This window comes from Oncorhynchus masou, chromosome 32, assembly GCF_036934945.1.
Source record: "Oncorhynchus masou masou isolate Uvic2021 chromosome 32, UVic_Omas_1.1, whole genome shotgun sequence".
Taxonomy (NCBI): domain Eukaryota; kingdom Metazoa; phylum Chordata; class Actinopteri; order Salmoniformes; family Salmonidae; genus Oncorhynchus; species Oncorhynchus masou.
Window position 1 is genome coordinate 6,190,948 of NC_088243.1, and position 6,000 is coordinate 6,196,947.

General features: G+C 39.8%; 1 pseudogene; it reads left to right on the forward strand.

Moving 5' to 3' along the window:
- Positions 1 to 4,917, forward strand: part of LOC135525500 (M1-specific T cell receptor beta chain-like) — a 39,244-nt pseudogene extending 34,327 nt beyond the window's left edge.
- Positions 4,918 to 6,000: the final 1,083 nt, after the last annotated feature.

Below are 6,000 nucleotides of genomic sequence, written 5' to 3' on the forward strand. Positions count from 1 at the left end.
GTTCACTGCAAATATGATAAAGGTTCATCACACAGCCATCTCTCTCCTCTTCTATCTCTGCCTTGTGCTGGTCCTGTGTGGCTCAGTCGGTAGAGCATGGTGCTTGCAACGCCAAGCGTTATCGTGGGATCATGCTAACAACAATAATCTTCCCGTCTGAAGGGCCACCCACTATGTGAAAACCCAGTAGTGGCCCCAGCCGATCTTTGTAAGTACCTTCGCTTCATGGACAAAAGCAGGTGAGTTCTGCTAAATGGTATATATTATTATTATTATTAAGGAGTCCCAGATCAGTTTAGTACGGTCTTGCCAACTCCTATGGTCAGGGTGACAGTGACCACACAAACAGATCCCACTGGACACACCACGTCATTTCAACGTGGATCACTGGGAAATACTTGGTTTAGACGTTGATCAATGAGATTACAATTGATATTCACCCAATCAAAAAGACAGCCAAAAGTTAGTCGAATTTCCAGTGTGTTATCCCTGTGATTTCAACCATCTAAAAGCACGAACATGTTCAAATGGAAAACAACAATGTCTGATTTCTGGTTTAGTTGTCAACCAAATGTCTATCACTGCTCTTTCAACCATCTAAAAGCACAACACAGTTCAAATGGGGATACACTGTCAGATATTGAATCCTTCATAGAACAGATTAATGTGTTATCACTGGGCTTCATTTAATAGCACAACCACATGAGCTGGTTTGCAGTTGAGAGTTACATTATAGCACACGGTACAAGGGATCAATGCCATTTGAGATTCTATTTTGATTTTAAGAGGAGATCTCTCAACAATCTGTCCCACGATAAGCACAGAGGTCATAATCAGTGAGAAATAGCATAGCGAAGCGTGACTGCGTTAAAACCTGGGATGGAAAACTCTCCAGTAGGAGTGCCCAAAATGTTTTGTTTCTGATAGTGACCCTGACTTTTTTATATTGTTTAAAATCGATCAAAATTCCATTTTGTCGTTTACCATCATGACACAATCCTGTGATTTAAAACCCCCCAAAAAAAACAGTAAAAAAAAAAATTAAAAGTATTATTCTTGACAAATACGTTGACAAATAGCGTTGAAACGACGTTGATTCAATCAGTTTGAGCCCAGTGGGATGTCACATGACAGGCAGGCGGGATACGCAGGACAGCAAAAAAAGATCTGGGACCAGACTAGGTAACGACCATAGGGGTTGACAAGACAGCACAAACAGATCTGGGACCAGGCTAGGTGATGACCATAGGAGTTGACAAGACAACACAAACTGACCTGGGACCAGGCTAGGTGATGACCATAGGAGTTGACAAGACAGCACAAACAGATCTGGGACCAGGCTAGGTGATGACCATAGGAGTTGACAAGACAGCACAAACAGACCTGGGACCAGGCTAGGTGATGACCATAGGAGTTGACAAGACAACACAAACAGATCTGGGACCAGGCTAGGTGATGACCATAGGAGTTGACAAGACAGCACAAACAGACCTGGGACCAGGCTAGGTGATGACCATAGGAGTTGACAAGACAACACAAACAGATTATCCTCATACAGACACTATACTGTCTTTATCCTCATACAGACACTATACTGTCTTTATCCTCATACAGACACCATACTGTCTTTATCCTCATACAGACACTATACTGTCTTTATCCTCATACAGACACTATACTGTCTTTATCCTCATACAGACACTATACTGTCTTTATCCTCATACAGACACTATACTGTCTTTATCCTCATACAGACACTATACTGTCTTTATCCTCATACAGACACTATACTGTCTTTATCCTCATACAGACACTATACTGTCTTTATCCTCATACAGACACTATACTGTCTTTATCCTCATACAGACACCATACTGTCTTTATCCTGTATCTCTGTGTTTCATACAGACACCATACTGTCTTTATCCTACAGACATATACTGTCTTTTCCATACAGACACTATACTGTCTTTATCTCATACAGACACTATACTGTCTTTTCCATACAGACACTATACTGTCTTTATCCTGTATCTCTGTGTTCCCATACAGACACCATACTGTCTTTATCCTGTATCTCTGTGTTTCCATACAGACACCATACTGTCTTTATCCTGTATCTCTGTGTTTCCATACAGACACCATACTGTCTTTATCCTGTATCTCTGTGTTTCCATACAGACACCATACTGTCTTTATCCATACAGACACTATCTCTGTGTTCCCATACAGACACTATACTGTCTTTATCCTGTATCTCTGTGTCTGTTTCCATACAGACACCATACAGACACTATACTGTCTTTATTGTATCTCTGTGTTTCCATACAGACACCATACTGTCTTTATCCTGTATCTCTGTGTTCCCATACAGACACTATACTGTCTTTATTTATCTCTGTGTTCCCATACAGACACCATACTGTCTTTATCCTACAGTATCTCTGTGTTTCCATACAGACACCATACTGTCTTTATCCTGTATCTCTGTCTTTTCCATACAGACACCATACTGTCTTTATCCTGTATCTCTGTGTTTCCCATACAGACACCATACTGTCTTTATCCATACAGTATCTCTGTGTTTCCTCATACAGACACCATACTGTCTTTATCCTGTATCTCTCTTTTCCATACAGACACCATACTGTCTTTATCCTGTATCTCTGTGTTTCAATACAGACACCATACTGTCTTTATCCTCATACAGACACTATCTCTGTGTCTGTTTTATCCTCACCATACAGACACTATACTGTCTTTATCCTGTATCTCCGTGTTCCCATACAGACACCATACTGTCTTTTTATCCTGTATCTCTGGTTCCCATACAGACACCATACTGTCTTTATCCTGTCTTTATCTCTGTGTTCCCATACAGACACCATACTGTCTTTATCCTGTCTTTATCTCATACAGACACTATACTGTCTTTTCCATACAGACACTACACTGTCTTTATCCTGCATCTCTGTGTTTCCATACAGACACCATACTGTCTTTATCCTCATACAGACACCATACTGTCTTTATCCTCATACTGCTATACTGTCTTTATCCTCATACAGACACTATACTGTCTTTATCCTTATACAGACACTATACTGTCTTTATCCTCATACAGACACCATACTGTCTTTATCCTCATACAGACGCTATACTGTCTTTATCCTCATACAGACACTATACTGTCTTTATCCTCATACAGACACTATACTGTCTTTATCCTCATACAGACACTATACTGTCTTTATCCTCATACAGACACTGTACTGTCTTTATCCTCATACAGACACTATACTGTCTTTATCCTCATACAGACACCATACTGTCTTTATCCTCATACAGACACTATACTGTCTTTATCCCATGACACTATACTGTCTTTATCCTCATACAGACACTATACTGTCTTTATCCTCATACAGACACTATACTGTCTTTATCCTCTACAGACACTATACTGTCTTTATCCTCATACAGACACTATACTATCTTTATCCTCATACAGACACTATACTGTCTTTATCCTCATACAGACACTATACTGTCTTTATCCTGTATCTCTGTGTTTCCATACAGACACCATACTGTCTTTATCCTGTATCTCTGTGTCTGTTTCCATACAGACACCATACTGTCTTTATCCTGTATCTCTGTGTTTCCATACAGACACCATACTGTCTTTATCCTGTATCTCTGTGTTCCCATACAGACACCATACTGTCTTTATCCTGTATCTCTGTGTTTCAATACAGACACCATACTGTCTTTATCCTGTATCTCTGTGTCTGTTTCCATACAGACACCATACAGACACTATACTGTCTTTATCCTGTATCTCTGTGTTCCCCATACAGACACCATACTGTCTTTATCCTGTATCTCTGTGTTTCCATACAGACACCACACTGTCTTTATCCTGTATCTCTGTGTTTCCATACAGACACCATACTGTCTTTATCCTGTATCTCTGTGTTTCCCATACAGACACCATACTGTCTTTATCCTGTATCTCTGTGTTCCCATACAGACACCATACTGTCTTTATCCTGTATCTCTGTGTTTCCATACAGACACCATACTGTCTTTATCCTGTATCTCTGTGTTTCCATACAGACACCACACTGTCTTTATCCTGTATCTCTGTGTTCCCATGCAGACACCATACTGTCTTTATCCTGTATCTCTGTGTTTCCATACAGACACCATACTGTCTTTATCCTGTATCTCTGTGTTTCCCATACAGACACCATACTGTCTTTATCCTGTATCTCTGTGTTTCCATACAGACACCATACTGTCTTTATCCTGTATCTCTGTGTTTCCATACAGACACCATACTGTCTTTATCCTGTATCTCTGTGTTTCCATACAGACACCATACTGTCTTTATCCTGTATCTCTGTGTTTCCATACAGACACCATACTGTCTTTATCCTGTATCTCTGTGTTTCCATACAGACACCATACTGTCTTTATCCTGTATCTCTGTGTTTCCATACAGACACCATACTGTCTTTATCCTGTATCTCTGTGTCTGTGTTTCACATGCAGGGCTCCTCAGAGAAACAGATTTAACGGAATACAAGCGGCCCAAGGAGGATGTCCTGCATGGGTGTTGATTCTTCCATGTGATCAAGAACGGACTGGCAAATGGGCAATTCTGGCAAATGCCAGATGGACCGATTCATCTTTAGCCCGGTGGGCCTGTCTAAATTGTATTATTTTTTTAGCAAAATAATAATAATTTGTCTCGTAAAGAGGGTCTTAAAGAAAAACATGGGCAGGTGTGTTAGAAATGCCTGGGCCGGTTTCTGGTCCCAGTTTGCCCCTGCATGTAATTGTATTGTCCATTGTGCTTATTGTTGCCAATATCTCTTTATTGCCCCGTCTATGTGAAGATGTGCTTTTAAGAATCTCTATGAACATGAACAATTTAAATGTATATTTGAATAAATTCAGCCAAACCAATCTTTCCATTAACATACAAAATCAATGTCTGTTTGTTTTTCCAGTAATTACAGTTGAGTATGTATCAATACACTTTGCTTTCCAATTTCTAAATGTTCATTTGTGAATAATAAACTGTATATAATTAGGGACAGATCAAAATGTACCTCTCCACAGTTACAAATATTTTCACGACCCTCCCCCTCATAGAATTAACTCAATATAATGTTTACGACCACAAATAACAAGAACTGTAGCGACCCTGTTTTTATAAACGTGGATATTGACTTTGCCACTTCAGTCTGCTTTTCTGGCACAGTTGATGCCACGCAGGGCTTTGGGCCAGAAGGTTGAGGGTTCACCGACCACCACAGACGAGCTCACTCTCCCTGCCTGTTTCATCACATTACGATCAGAGACGGAGGCAGACCATGATCAGCTAGGGGGAAATCAGATTTTCAACGTTATGATGCCATATTTATATAAAATATATTCAACGAATCTTCCACCGACAGGTTTGACAACCAATAAACAAAACAAACCAACTTCTGGCACTTCAATATCATGGTTTGTGTTTTGAACAAACAGAAAATACATCCCTCCCCACCTTGTTTTCTTACCCAGTGTTGAAGGCTTGGCTTGACAATCTCCTCGTGTCATTAAACTTTATAGTGTTTTGGAACAATGTCTCTTTTCATTCATCAATTGGCCACTGCACAGTTTGGATTGATTGATTGATTTTATTTGTCTGTAAAAAACAACAACATATATATACATAATTGTTTTAAGTGACTGGTAATTGCACAATAAAGTCTGGGACTTATTTTCATTGTGGTCCCTATTTGTTTTTACATAAATACATATACAATTACATAAATAGAGACAGAAACATTCTCAACCTCCAGATGAGTATGAGGGGAAATACAATTCTGACCAGCTTGTTTGGTCGGTAGCTTGTTCTCTAGATGTTTGGGGCTGCTGGTGAACCATGATGTGCAGCATAATCAGACACTAGATGAGATGTTTGGGGCTGCTGGTGAACCATGA